Source organism: Panthera uncia, chromosome X (genome assembly GCF_023721935.1).
Source record: "Panthera uncia isolate 11264 chromosome X, Puncia_PCG_1.0, whole genome shotgun sequence".
Lineage (NCBI taxonomy): Eukaryota > Metazoa > Chordata > Mammalia > Carnivora > Felidae > Panthera > Panthera uncia.
Window position 1 is genome coordinate 14013512 of NC_064817.1, and position 15617 is coordinate 14029128.

A 15617-nucleotide genomic window follows, 5' to 3' on the forward strand; every position below is an offset into this window, starting at 1 on the left:
AAAATTCCAGATGAGGCTGAGGAATTCTCTCTAAGTAAGACCTTTAAGTGTGACAATGGCTTGTGTCCTGAGCCTGCAGGTCAGGCTGAAAGATTCAGTGGCCAACAAAGTGAAGATCTAGGAGTCTGTTTTCCTTGAACCCGTATAGAACTGACGGGACTTGGAGAGAAGGGTAAGAACTCTTAATGGAGCAGATGAGTTGAATGAAATCTGGGTTGGCATGGAACGTGTGGCTGAAAGTTAACCTCCTTCCTCTGTTTATTTCGCCAACTCTTGTAGGCTTTATGTTTTGTGTATGGAGGTTTTCATACTTTAATATATATTTTACATACTTTCATATAATTTACATACTTTAATTTATATTGGGGCTATCTTTATAGGGTAGAATTGGGTCACCTTGATGTAGGAGGAGTAGTATTCACCAAATCGTAAGACTGTAATGTTGGGGAGGCCACCCAACCTCTTTGGGCCTTGTTTCCTGTCCAATGGAACGAAGGACCTTTCTGAACAATTCCAGAGGACCAGAGGACCAGAGGACCTTACCACATCACAGGCTCACCTGTGACAGAGCTCTGGGCCGCGAGCCTCACGATGATCTTGCGAGGGGACTCCGCTGTGTGCCTAGATCAGTTTTGCCCAATTCCCAGCGCTTTGGTATGAAAGGGAGTTGCATAAATGTATATTCTTGTTTTATTTTTGTCTTCAAATGGCAGATTATAGCTCCTGAAGAAGGAAAATAAGGAGAAGTAAGAAATTACCATTACTCTGCCATTGACTCATGCTAGATGTCAAACTGAGATACACGCAAAACGCAAGCACATACAAGCTAAAGGAACAGATTGTGGCAATATTTAAAAATATCACAACTCTAAATAAGAAGCGGTTCTGATAAGCCTACTTGGCATTCGTGCAAGACACCCCTAACTCTGAAGGATCTGAATTGAACATTGCCAAGGTAAATTACTTCTATTCAGTAATGATAGATAAAAGTATATTGGCTTCTATGATAATACCCGTCTCCCTTGGTTTGCAGATACCCCTCTCTCCTGGGCCTCTTCCTTTCCAGATCGTTCCTTTTTTAGTCTCCTTTGTTCCCTCCCCCTCCTCCTCATTTCCTTTAAACGGGCTTCTGCTTTTACCCGTCTTGCCTTCTTTCTCTACAAGCTCTCCCTGGCTGTTTTATCCCCTCTAATTGCTTCAGTCGTTATCTGTAACCTGACGACCTCTTAATGCAAATCTGCAGACCTGATTTATTTCCTGGGCCCTAAACCCAGGCTTCTGCTGCCGATGGGACAATTGAACTGGTTATTTTTCTCCACCTCCCCTTCGCGTCCTGCCCTTGTCCCCGTTAATACTCTCCCACAGTTGATGGCATTGTCCACCAGACTAGGTGACAAGAGGGCAGGGACCGTGTCTGTCTTGTCCACCATTTTACCCAGCACTCAGTGTCATGCCTGGCGTATGGTAGACACCCAATAAATATTGAAGGAGTGATTCATGCATCTCTGATTTCAGACTCGAAACCTCGGGATCATTCTTGATGCCTCTGCCTCCCTCACTTCCTATACCCAGGCTGGGACCTGTGGGATTTATTACCGGAATAGCTTTCACATTTGGCCCCTCCTCTCCATCCCCACTGCCACCGCTTTAATCCAGCCCTTAGCATCTCCTGGGGTGTTGCGGGAGCTTCCTCCTTGGTCTTCCTGTGGCTGGCTTTTCCCCAGTTCATCATCATCGGCCCCTCAGAGTGATCTTCCTGAAGCCGGAATCTGATCAGATTACCCTCAGGCTTCCCTTCACTTAAACCGAGTTTACAGTCTGTCCGCCTCCCACCGAATCCATGGAGTCTGTACAGTGTTTTGAGAAGATGAGAATCACTGCATTTCATTGATTCTGAGATGTACATGTTTTTCACACTTTAGCACCTCTGAGATTGGAATGTGTGTTAAAATCGATGGGGTGTCATGGTTTGATGGGTGGCTTTTTTCTTTCTTATTGGTACATAAAACAATGATGTACCTGATAATCGATGGCATCTTAAATTTGCAGAAATAGACCCATTGTGACATTTAAAAATAGGGAGATTTTTACATAAAAATATGTTCAGCTTCTCTCGAAAAATTACAGCGGGCAGCGCTGGGCCAGGATTTCTGGATGGCAGCCTAAGAGGGAGCTACCGGTAAGTAGCAGCTGCTTCATTTAGGCAAAAAAACTCTCTAGAATGTTCCATCACTTCCACCTAGGTTGTATTGTTCATTTATATTATCTGCCCCAGCCCATGCAAGCATTCGAAATTGTAATCCCTGACCGATGAGTAAAACCCTGAGTTCCTTGTTATGATTGGCACCAACCTACCTCCCCATCCTCAGCTTTGCACACCCCCTGTCCCCTAGTCTCAGGAAGCACTACTCAAATATAACGCGCTCCCATGTTCCCTGGACTGCCTTTTCCCATCTTGCACGTTCTGTGAAGTCTTTCCTCACTTGCCCTGGCAGAACTAATATCCTTCTAGACTCCAGCGGTACGTGGGCATATCTCTGTACCTGTGCCTCCTGTCTTGAAATTATTTGTGGACAGACCCGTGTCCCTCATTCAGTTGTGAACCTGGAAGGGAAATGGATCAGAACGTATTCATTTTTTTTTATCCCTGCCTCGTAGCTGGAACACGCTCGGGAAGTACCTGTCGAATAGAGAATGGATGGGCTATGTTTTCTCACGGGGATCTCTGTTTTTCGAGTTTTGCCCCTGGGTGGAGAGCTACAAGTGAAGTCAGAGGGAAGAGCAAGCGTTTTCCTTAGTGCTCGTGGTTCGTTGTAGGAAGACGCTGCTTCTGGCTGTGATTTAGGGAGGCCCTTGGCAAAATCAGTCCGTGGGGACTTTAATATCTTGCAGACCCTAAGGCACTAGACCAGAGCCAACTCTGAGGCTTTTTAAAAAATTTTAAATTCGTGTACAGTGAAATCGACCCGTACAGTTCTGTGAATCCAGACGCATGGATAGGTTAGTGTAACCACCACCCCAATCAGGATACGGAACACTGCCTCCCCAAACTGGCTCTTGCCACCCCTTTGTACTCACACCCTCCCGCACCCAGAAACGCTGGCAACCACGGAGCAGTTCTCCATCACTGTGGTTTTGACTTTCTGAGAATGTCATAGCAACGTATGTGGTCTTTTAAGCCGGCTTCTTTTACTCAGCATAACGCCTTTGAGACTCATCCAGGTTGTGCGTGTCGATAATCTCCTTTTGGTTGTTAAGTTGCCCCACGGTTTGTGTATACATTCACCCCCTGAAGGCCCTTTGGGCTGTTTTTAGTATTGGACGACATGAGCCTGTTGGTACAGGCCTTTCGTGTGAATGTAAGCTTTCATTTCTCTAAAGTGAATGCCTGGGGGTAGGCTTGTGATGTCATAAGGCGGGCGTGTGTTCGACTTCATAAGAAACTACCAGACCCTTTTTCCGAGTAAACGTACCCTTTTGCATTCTCACCAGCAAAGCGTGAGAGTCTCCGTTGCTCCACACCCTCCGTACCAGTGCTGGGTATTATTAAATTGTCTTTAACTCTCCTAATGGGTGTGCAGTGGCTGCCCTTTGAATTTCTGCCTCCTCAAATCCAGTCTAGGGGAACCACGGGGGGAAAAAATGGTACCAATTTGTGGTGCTTCAAACTCTGATCATCTTCTTCAGTCTTCCTTCTGCCGCTGACTTTTCAGGGTCCTTGTGTCACTTGTTCATTGCTACGCAACAAGTTACCAAAAACTTTAGAAGCTTAAAGTGCACGCTTATGATCTCGCGGCTTCTGTGGGTTATGAATCCAGGCGTGGCTTCCGTGGGTCCTCACAAGCTGTTGTAATCAAGGTGTCGGCTAGGCCACAGTCGTTGTAAGGCTCAACTGGAGAAGGGTCCACCTCCAAACTCAAGTGGTTGTTGGGAGAATTCAGTTCCTTGAGGCCTGTCCGACTGAGGGCCTCCATTCCTTGCTGGCTTTTGGTCAGAGACTTCCTTCAGTCCTGCCACATAGGCCTCTCCACCGTGGTGGCTTACCTCCTCAAAAGCGGACAAGTTGTGAAGGCAATAGAGAGGGTCTGCTAGCAAGACAGAAAGTCACAATCTTTTATAACCTAGTCACGGAAGCAATGGCCCAACACCTTTGCTGTATTTTATTGACTGGAAGTCGGTCACTAGATCCAGCTTTACACTGAAGGAGAGGGATTACACAAGAGCGTGAATACCAGGAGGCGGGGATTATTGGGGGCCATCTTGGGTCTGCCTGCCGCAGTCCTCAAATAGCTGCTCCGTGGATTCTGCCCAGGTTTTTTATAGCTTCCTTCTGCAGGAGAGACAGGTCGAGTGGGGAGAGTGTCCTTATTCTGCCCAGACCACGACTCTCCGTGAAGCTTTTTGATTTGATTTCTGAACATTCAGGGTCAATTCAAAGAGGTTTATTTTTGTTTTGTTTTGTTTTTTTAAAGATTTTATTTTGTTAAGTAATCTCTACACCCAAAATGGGGCTCGAACTCACAACCCCGAGATCAAGAGTCGCATGTTCCATCAACTGAGCCAGCCAGGCACCCCTGTTTTTTGTTTTCAACTTAAGCTATCTCAGACCAAGCTAGGGTTAGGTTAAGCAGTGGTCAAAATTTAAATTTTCATACTTACTAATCTTCTGTTTGTTAAATTACAGCCGTGGAAAGGTCAACTTTTGTGCCCAAGATGGAGCCTTTTCAAAGCCGAACTTGTAAACTTCAACACATAATGACAGCTGTTCCAGCCTGTCATTGTGGCTGCTGACCAGGTGACCCCAACAGATACATCTGGCCAGCACTGACCTTTAGGAATTTCTTTCCCTGGATAGTGAATTGTAACCCACCTTTAATTTCTTTTAATGACTTTCTGATGACGTGCCAAATCTGGCCTCTCTTTTCTCCTACTTAACGTGGCTTTTCAATACCCAAAATTCATCCCTGGAAATATGCTCAGTCCTTTCTCTTTATTGAAAAGTGAAACCGCTTGGTGTTCCTTCCTGCTCTTTAAAAGGAAGTAGGCTCTCGAAATCAAGATTCTTTGAATGTTTTTGATCACGAACCGGTCACAGTAAAAGCTTTTTGAGACTGGACGCCTCATACAGGCATACTAACTTATTTGTAACTGATACTACCGAACTCGTATATTGTCTACATTGCCACACACACGTGAAGGCAGGAAATTCAAAAGGAGTTTAAAAATAGGTAAAAATGTGAGTTCCAGTATTTTGCTTTCTACCGTCCAAAGGAGTGCTATCGGGCGTTGCGGTATCAGGGGCCATGCGTGGACAGACACCTTAAGTACTCACCACCCGATAGATCTGCACACATCGGGTGGTTTTTTTTTTTTCCTCAGTCTCTTCCCAAACCCAGCTGTTCTGTCTCGAGTCCAGCATATTCTCAGTGTGTGTCATGACCAGTAAGAGGAGCTGCCCATTAGCATTACTTCTCCTTGGTAGAAGATGGCAGTGTGGCCAACGTCAGGAGGCTTGCGAGGTAGGGGAGCCTTGCCTGCAACGCTCAGTCTCTCCCTTGTGAGGTAATCAGCCCTCTCTGTTCCTCTCTTTCTGTAGCTTGCTGCCGCCATAGACTAGACGAATGTCCTGGCTTGGGTTCCCTCAGAGGCAGACCGCGAGCCAAGCATGTGAGACTACGTCTACTTGGGAGGTGAAGGCAAACCCAGTAGGGAAATGGGGAAGTGAGGAAGGAAGGACAGACAGCCACGAAAGAGGGGAGTCCAGCCTGTAGAGCTGGAGAGGCTGCCATTGTTCAGTCATAGCAGACGGGCACTTTTCTCTACCCACTTGTAAGTCTAATGGCCGTGTTCGGAACTCCGTTCGTGCTGATTTTTGTTTTCCCTCTCCCATTTCACATCCTTGTTAAGTACTGTAAGATACGCCCATGCGCAAGAATACGCGTCCCTCTTGTCTGCCTCTTCTCTCCCTCACCTCCTTTCTCCTTGGTTGACTGCTGGGTCATTAGGGCCTGAGGGCCGGGCATCATTCTTTTATTTTTCTTTACTTTTATGTATTTATTTTTAAACTGAACTTTATGCCTCACGTGGGGCTTGAACTCCCAACCCTGAGATCAAGAGTTACACACTCTACTGACTGAGCCAGCCAGGCACTCCAGCATCACTTCTTTTAGAAAGCCTTCCTCTATCCCCCTCTTGGGGATGGGGCTCTTTCTCTGTGCCCCTCAGCTGTCCTACTAGAGATCCTATCATACTGATTTGCTTTCATTTATTCGTGTAATAAAGAACTGTTTTGTGCCTAGCACTGTTTTAGATGCCCGGTGTTTATATTTTGATATGAGAGAAAGATTGTAATTTGTGATTTTATTTTGATGACTTATTCACCTGTGTGTTTGCCTCACCTGATCATGTCCATTTTGTTCGCCATTTACGTCTCCATCCTTCAGCACAGTATCTGCCACGTAGGGGTGGCTCGATGACGATGTGTTGACTTGAAGAGCACAGGCCATCTTAGTTGACCTTTTCCTAGGGGGGAAGTGAACCCTCACCTTTCCTGTTGGCTGTTTTCATAGGATGATGTGCCCACTGAGAGAGAAATCACCCTTGACTGTGAGGGGTACAAATCTGTTAACGAGTGAGTTTAAAACTGTTAGCATTACTTTGCCGATTATTTTTTCTGTTTTCAGGCCGGGAGAACACATCCCTGCTCAGCTGGAGGAAAGTCACAGAGCATCTGAGAAGAGGCTGGAACCTTCACTTTGCCAACACATAAGGTGCTGACCGAGGCAGTATAGAGTAAGGGTATCATAAGCAGGAGTTCCAGAATCAAAGTGCCTGGGTTCAAATCCCAGCTCTGCCACTCATTTGCTGTTTGACTTCGGGCTAGAGTTCCTAAAGCGTAACAGGGATAATAGGATGGTGTGTGGATTAAATAAGATTAACACATGTCAAATTAACAAGTGCCTAGAACCTAGTACACACGCTCAATACACATTATTATCATTACTGTTCACATATGTCAGTGCTGATTCGTTCAACAGTGGAGGCTGGCTGGCTATAAGATTCTTTGTGGTGCTCCGAGTCCCATTTTGGCATTCTTTGTACAGTGGGAAAATAGGGTGAAATTCTTCATTTTAAGCAAATTCTGAGTTTCAGACAGATCACACAAAGGCTACAGCCAATGCAATTCATGGTCCAGGGGCCGGCCATTAAAATAGCCACCTACACCACGAGTTCTTTCCCTCCTTTCCTCTCTTTCTGCGATTAGACAAATATCTGGTGAGTACCTCTTAGGCATTTGGGGCTGGGAATGCCAAGAGGAATGACATGGATCCCTCCCTTTCAGGATTTCGCATGTAAAAGGACAAATTGTAGCGCACTTTGGGAAGCTCTGTAAGTGGGCACGCACAGAGCTTGTGGAACCAGAAGAAAAGACTGCCTAACTCCCCTTTGGTGATTTAGGAAAGGCTTCACATAGAAGCGGTGACATTTGAACAACCGTATCTAGACACAGCCATCGTTTAATCACCGTGGATTGAATAGGCATTTGGCCGGAAACACAGTGGCCGTAGAGTGACTTTGTCCACTATCTTTTGAGAGCCTGGGTAATTACGCTGTCATTTATACTGTGTATGGCAGCCTCATTAGGTCTTAGTCTTGGAGTCCCTACCATGGAAACCTGTATGGTTGTATTGCCTCATAATGAGGCCCTCTGATAATATTTAATATGCTAATAGGAGTGCAGAAGCCCAGAGCTGCCTTTCCAGTGATTTTTAAAGTGACTCCATTAGATTAAATAGCAAGCTTAGGTAACCACTTTACTGGATCTCCTATGGCTCTCGATCGCAGAGAGGAATTGGCTAAAGAGCAGCTTGGGTGGGGTTATGATATGATCTTGGCCGGAGTCCTTTAAATCCTAGCTTGCAGTGCCCAAGGCTGGGAAGCTCAACAGCATATGCCGTGTAACCAGCCAGGCAGAATTTGGGAGGAAAATTGCTGTGGGTGCAGCTGCCGTCAGTATGAGAGTCTGGGAGCCAGAATCCGCTGCATTGCCTCGAAAGCCGACAGAACTGTGGCTGGTGGCAGCCGGTACTGATATGGGCACCTGCTTCTTCAAATGGGTCTTCCTCCTCCCCCTCCTCAGCGAGCTCAGCAAAATGACAGGTCAACTTTCAATTTCCTTTCTGCTGATGAAGGGAGGCGAAGCTCTCTTTCACAGATAGGTTTTCCGTCAAGCAGCTAATAGAATAGCTAGAGGAATAAAACTGTCATGTAAATGCATTTGCAGCACAGCAGCCAAGGCCGCTCCCTTAAGCCCGTGCCTTTTCGAGCCCTAAGGAGGAATGTTTAGTGTTTCCACTTCTCTCGGTCATACCCGGGTTACGGTAATGTTGCCTAAAAGTCATCCTCAGTTATCCTAAAGAGCCACTGAATGCTTTTCTGCCCTTCTTTAAAATTCATTGTGTATTTTGTATCGATGCAGATTATGTATGCAAACAGCGGCCTGGTCCTGCCTGTACAGAGCCTGGTCCCCTCGGAAGCAGTCATGTGATCGCAGCCCATTACTCGAGTGTTCTCCCTTTATCTCCCCCGGGGCAGGGTTGGGGCAGATGGCTGTGGCTCACGGGCCAACCCAGCCTCTCTCCGGGATCTCTGACTCGAGCTCGCCTTCCAGGCTGAAAGGCAAAGCAGCCGTGGCCTGTTTGAGTTATTTCTTCGTGTGTGCGCATGTGTGTTTATTTCTTGATTTATTTCAGCAAGAGTTCTCCCTGCAGAGAGCTGCAGAGATGTGAGTTGCAGATTGTGTGAATGCATGCGTGCTTGCACGTGTGTGTGCGCGTGTGTTGGTGGGGGGAGGGTGCTCCAGAGAGAGCTGGGATTGTACCTCTTCTCTTTCAGACCAGTGCACCCCCTCGTAGACAAGGTTTTTTCTTGTGTTTGTTTCTCTTGAAACACCCAGGGTGAGGAAAAACCTCTGCATTGGCCAAGCGGAAGAAAGAGGTAATATGTTTGTTTGTTCTCGGGTATTTTGAGCAAGCGGAAGTCTACATTATAAACATATATTGGGTAGCAACGGGACAGGAAACATGCGCTCCTTACAGTTTGTTTTGTTGCTTTGCAATTTCTCGGAATGATTTTTCTCAAAGATTTGGATTCCCAGTCGGCTGTCATCACCTTAAAAGGATGTACAGCTGACTTTGCAATGGGAAGGGTCGCAGCCTATTTCAAATGAGCGCGATATTTGGAAAAACTCTGCGGTCACTCGGGTGAGGACTAGAAATGAGGGAAGAGATACTTTGGGAAACCCTTCCAGCCCCTTTGCGGGGGCAGTCCCCGAACCCCGCTCCACAACTTTGTGTTCAGAAATCTTCTGAGCCCCTTTGGCCTCTTGTATCTCTCTGCAAGAAAGGGAAACAGAATTCCTTGCGATGGTCGAGAGTTCTCCTGAGTGATTTAGTGCTTGCATAGACTGATCGGATTTGATCTGCCACCAAGGGGTAGCCGACCTTTTCGTGGACACTTTTGTTCTTTAATTATTACACAGAATGGGTCTTCGGCGCTGCTCCTACACAGCTGTGCCATGGAGTACAATATTTAATTTCTGCGTCTCAGCTCTTCATCTGTAATATGGGGGTGATGATACTACCTTAAAAGTTGCTGTTAAGATTGACTGGAATAATAGAAATAGAAAGCACCCACTGTGCTGGGTAAATAGCGGTCCTTAGCAAATAGTAGTGATTTTCGCTACATTGTTATTATTACCGGCATAGCATGCTTTCGGGTCTTTGTGCTCTCAGCGGAAAAAAAAGGCCATTTCTTATGACTCTACAGTTACCCCCAGAAGGAGCAGACGCCCCAGGGTTTTAGTCTCTGGGAGGTCCCAGACCAAGCATTCTGAAGGAAGAGATTTGAGCAAACACAGTCCCGTTTCAGCACTCCTAGCGGGGCGGGCACCCACCAGTGCGTGACCCCTCCTGACTCATCAGCTAAGAAGAATTGCTTTTTGTTCAAACTGGTTTTTTTTTTTTTTTCCCCCCACCACTGAGCTCCTCAGTACAAGCCTGTAAGGTAGGCATTATTACTCCTGTGATGAGAAAAGCGAGGTGTAGAGGAATTAATGACTAGCTGAGAATTTAAACTCTGGTTTGTTTGACCTCTTCTTTTTTTTACAAAAGTTAATATTCATTTATTCATTCATTTATTTAAAGTAGGCTCCACATCCGGTGTGGGGCCTGAACTCATGACCCTGAGATTAAGAGTCGCCTGCACAGGGCGCCTGGGTGGCTCAGTCGGTTAAGAATCCGACTCTGGATTTCCGCTCAGGTCATGATCTCATGGTTGGTGAGATCCAGCCCCGTGTCGGGCTCTGTACTGACAGTACGGAGCCTGCTTAAGATTCTCTCTCCCCCTCTCTCTGCCCCTCCCCTGCTCGCAGGCTCTCTCTCTCTTTCAAAATAAATAAATAAACATTAAAAAAAAAAAGAGTCACATCTCCTATGACTGAGCCAGCCAGTTTGTGTGACTTCTAAGCCCCAGGCTCTACTGAGCCATCAGTAGGTAGTTAGGAACAAGCAGTTAGGAACAGTATATACTCTTGAGATGCTTTTCTTCAAAAGCTGTCCCCTGCGAGGCTGTTTGGGACGTGAGGAATCCTGCAGTCAGGAAATCTGTCTTACTTGACCGTGGGGCCTTTTTTGTCTTATTCCCGGAATCCTAAAGCACAGAGAACTACTCTCCCACAGACATATTTTGGAAAACCTGGCACCAGGCCAAGCTGCCCCTTGCTTCCCATCCTGTCAATATGGTACCACATGCCTTCAGACACCTTCTGGTGGTCAGTGTAGTTTGCTCCCTCTTCTTATCCTTTCATCTGATGAGAGCGAGGAAGACTCACCAGGTTGGGCTCACAGACTGCCCCTTATTCATTCGAGAGCCTGGACACGAGGAAACGCTAGAGTGTTCCACTGCACAGGTTGGGCTGGAAGGGGCCTCTCTAGGGCCATCTGCCAAGGACTCCTCTGCCCCACTCTGTGCCCCTTGGTTATGTTTAGGCCACAGACATCAGGCTACAGAACGCTTGTTTTTGATGAATACTGGAGAGAATGAACCCGGGGGAAGAATTAGACCTGCCAACTGAACTCCCACTTTGGGCTTGGGGGTGTGGTGCCGGTTGAATGACTATGGCTTCCGGGTTTGGGTTCCGCAGGGCCGGAACTAGAGTAGGAATTTCTCATAAAAGGCTGCATCTCTGAGAAAGGCTGAGTTTTGAGCATGGGTAACCACGCCATTCAAATCTAGAAGGCCAGAGGCAGAATCAAGGCCCAGGTGGCTGAGCTGAGATGTGGGAGTCCAATAAGAATGCGCTTGGTAATACAATAAAGTTCAGAACGGATAAGAACAACTTGGGGAGGCCGGGCTAGCTCTTGGAGGGTGCTTAATGGCCGAGGTTAGGTTGGCTCCAAGGGCCATCTCTTGTTGTTTTCTTGTGTTTTCACCTTGGGAAGTGAAAAGTGGGATGAAGAGAGCCGGATCTCAAACAGTTCTGCCCTTCAGTTACCCTGGCTGCCCCCACTTACAGTAAAAGCCTTTTAGCAGAAGCCTTAGAAGCCTTTTCTTTCGCAGATTATAAGTGAGCGCCAGTGATGAGTCACTGTTTCATGTTTGTGCTTTAAAACCATCTTTGGCGAATAGCTATTGGTAGGGGCAGCCGCTCTGGGAAGGTTTCAAGCTGGTTTTTTTTTTTGCCGAGATCTACCTTTTCAGTGGTACATGTCACTGACCATGGCATTCCGGGGTCTTTGTGAACCCTCAGAAACTCCCCACCTCCTGAGCCAGAGGACCCCTTTCAGGCCCGAGGGAATCATTTCTCCAGAGACTTCTTTAGCACACTAAATGCTTTTCTAGTGATGACAGAGGGCCAGAAATGGAAGAAACTTAGATTTTTCTCAAATAATGGAAAATCCCCAAATCATTTTTATCAGCTTAACAGCCAGCTAAAGATGTCCTCAAAGGTAACTACACTGCTTAAAAACTTGTTTTCCTCTCTGCCTTTGAGTGGATGATGGCAGTCTAGCTTGGACAGAGTGTGGGAGTAAAAAGTGGCACCTGGCCTTAGCCACCTCTTGTTTTGGTGAGCATTGAAAGGAGCTTTTTTGTTTGTTTTACCTGTTACCTGAAGGAGAAAAACAGTTTGAGAATAATTCGCTTAGTGATTGTTACTTAATAAGGTAAAAATTCGAACAGCAGGTTGTTTCCTAATAACCAAAGAATTCTAGAACAATCCTCAGTTTTTTCTCCATCATGATTTTAAAATCTTCTTTAAAAAGGAATGTCTAAGTACTACCCATTTTCTGGTTTAATAAAAGGCTTTTATATATTCGAATAGCATGTATCTGCAGCAAATCACAGACCAATAATGACTTTCAGCAATTCATTTTTTTAAAGGAGTCTGACTTAGAAATCTCCATTAATTCATTTAGCATTTCTCAAACACCTGCTGTGTGAAAGGCACTGTGTAGGTGCCAGAGGTTCAAGGAGGAGTACGTAGAAAGAAAGATACCCGTGGGATCTTACAGTCTGACAGAAACATACTCGAGTCTGGTGCTCTTTAGCTTCTAGTGAATTTTACATGGAATTTTGTTTGTGGTGTCATGAACTGAGGGGTGGCTGAGAACCAAATACCTTTGGAGAGATACTGTTTTATGTTTTTTCTGCAAAAAGAAAATCAAGATTGAAATATCTCACTTCTTATCGTTGCATCAGTGTTGCCTGCTCAATGCCCTACTCTTATGTATTCACAAAAAGGAGTAGAATAAATACCATAAAGATGGACGCGAAGCCCAAGGGAGATATGGAGAGCAGTGTTTCTCAAACTGAGACCTGGGAGTGCCTGTGTCACAGTCCCCTGAAAGCTGCACTTTAATTTTTTTTTTTTTTTGATGTTTATTTCATTTTTGAGAGAGAGAGAGAGAGAGCAAGCAGGGTTGGGGCAGAGAGAAAGGGAGACTCAGAATCCGAAGCAGGCCCAGGCTCTGAGCTGTCAGCACAGAGCCCGATGTGGGGCTCGAACACACAAACTGTGAGATGATGCCCTGAGCCGAAGTCAGACGCTTAACTGGCTGAGCCACCCAGGTGCCTCTGGAGGCTGCACTTTAATTGCAGATTCCCAGGCCCGCCAGACTGCTTAAATCTGAGTATTGGTGGTAAAGCTTGAGTCTTCATTTTTTAATAACCTCCCCCTGGCGAGTCTTATGATACTTACGTTGGAGAGCACTGACCTAGGCACATGGAGGAGGTCACCAGGCCGAGATGAACTACTTCAAACGGTGATGAAGGGCCCCCGTAGATGTGTTCTCATAGGTGCTGCAGAGAACCTGAAAGAAATTTCTAAGTATGGAGAGAAGGCAGGTGATGGGTAAATAGCACTCCAGTTTCAAAAAGGAGAAAAGAATAAGACGCCCGAAACCACGGCTTTATAAGATTGACATGACCTTTGGAAAAATTTTATTCCAAACAGATGGAGTCAAAGCATTTAGAGGAAAATGTGATGATCCTCAGGTGTCGTCATGGGTTCGCTAAAACATCGTCTCTATTAAAGACTATCAAACTTGGCTGCACATTAGAATCATCTGGGGAGTTTAAAAGGCTCTTGATGCCCAATCCCACCCGGTACCAATTACATCAGAACCTCTGGGGCTGGGACCCAGGCATCAGTATTTCTTAACCCCCAGAGATGCTCATTTAATGTGGTGCTGTCCGCGCAGTGGGAGTTTTAAACGCTCCCCAGGCGATGGTAATATGCAAGAGTTTGACGACCACGGTGTCTATATGACATCAGGCAAGTCGCTTGACTTCCTTGCACTTTGTGTAAATTCTAGGTAATTTTATTTTATTTTTTTTCTCTTTAAAATTTTGTTTATTGTTTATTACTATAGGTCAGGCTTTTTTTTTTTTCAGGTACATGGAATATCAGTAAATGGATAATAATGTACTTAGCTCAATGTTTTTGTGAGGAGTAAATGTTTAGAGTGCTTTCTTTTCTTTCTTGTTTTTTTTTTACCATGTTTATTTTTTTTTTAATTTACATCCAAGTTAGTTAGCATATAGTGCAACAATGATTTCAGGAGTAGATTCCTTAATGCCCCTTACCCCTTTAGCTCATTCCCCCCTCCCACAACCCCTTGGTAACCCTCTGTTTGTTCTGCATATTTAAGAGTCTCTTCTGTTTTGTCCCCCTCTCTGTTTTTATATGAGTTTTGCTTCCCTTCCCTTATGTTCGTCTGTTTTGTCTCTTAAAGTACTCATATGAGTGAAGTCATATGATTTTTGCCTTTCTTGGACTAATTTCGCTTAGCATAATACCCTCTAGTTCCATCCACGTAGCTGCAAATGGCAAGATTTCATTCTTTTTGATTGCCGAGTAATACTCCATTGTATATATATACCACATCTTTATCCATTTATCCATCGATGGACATTTGGGCTCTTTCCATACTTTGGCTATTGCTAACAGTGCTGCTATAAACATGGGCGTGCATGTGCCCCTTCGAAACAGCATCCCTGTATCCCTTGGATAAATGCCTAATAGTGCAATTGCTGGGTCGTAGGGTAGTTCTATTTTTAATTTTTTGAGGAACCTCCATACTGTTTTCTGGAGTGGCTGAACCAGTTTGCATTCCCAATTTCTAGGTAATTTTAGAGGTCTCTCCCAGTTTTAAACTTCTATGATTCTGTTATTTAAAATCATGCCAAACTGATTTCCTCCTCCTCCTTCTCTTCTTCCTCCTGTTTTCTTCTTCTGGGGCTGGGATAGTCCCGAATGTCAAGGTGTCAAAGTATATATCTTAATTTCATGAAAATTTTTAGCAAAATTTCCCAGGATGCCTCATAGATAAATAAGATAATAGTTGCAATGGGTGGATTTACCACCTGACTGAACAGATATGTTCAGAGAGTATGAATGTAATGGATCTTTAGGGACCCTGGAGAACGGGCCGGAGTGGAATGCCCTTGGAGCTGACCTTGTTAACATTTTTTATCCATGATGTAGGTAAGAAAGACCGGATAGAAGTGCCTGTCAAATTTGGAGATACCCCAACGTTGACTAGGGTTAACTATTTCAATACATAAAAGAATTAGGCCGCGCTCTGATCAGAATATCTGTTTATTAAGGTTATTATTGTTTTAATGATATTTCCATAATTCAGGTATTTTGTTCATTTTTCTCTTTCTTTAGTTGAGTCAAAATTTTCAAGCTTTTAGCATACTGCTAATGGAAAAATAGATGTGCCTGGTAGGGTCCCAAGTCAGTTGTTTTTTGACCTTGTTCCTATCAAGAAATGCAGATAGATTCGATCAGGCTGGTTTGGAGCAAAAGAAAATAAAGGCAGCATCACCCAAAACAGTCACGAGGAGGGACACTAAAATCCGTTTTGGCTTGTTTCAAAAGGGCACTCCCCCCAGGGGCACCTGGCCAGCTCAGTAGGTAGAGCTTGCCACTTGACTCTTGATTTCTGGGGTCCTGAGTTCAAGCCCCACCTTGGGCATAGAGCTACCTTAAAAAGAGAAAGAAAGAAAGAAAGAAAGAAAGAAAGAAAGAAAGAAAGAAAGAAAGAAAGAAA

General features: G+C 45.2%; 1 protein-coding gene across 3 annotated transcripts in view; it reads left to right on the plus strand.

Moving 5' to 3' along the window:
* The first annotated feature begins 12 nt into the window (after positions 1–12).
* Positions 13–15617, plus strand: part of PPEF1 (protein phosphatase with EF-hand domain 1) — a 108258-nt gene continuing 92653 nt past the window's right edge. Inside the window, exons 1-4 of one of the 3 annotated variants that reach the window (XM_049643545.1) lie at positions 13–172; positions 714–955; positions 4685–4795; positions 6684–6770. The gene's annotated coding sequence lies outside the window, so the exon portion shown is untranslated. Of the gene's footprint in view, positions 173–713; positions 956–4684; positions 4796–6683; positions 6771–8895; positions 8998–15617 lie in introns of all 3 variants that reach the window. The other 2 variants (XM_049643544.1, XM_049643543.1) reach the window with 2 other exon arrangements.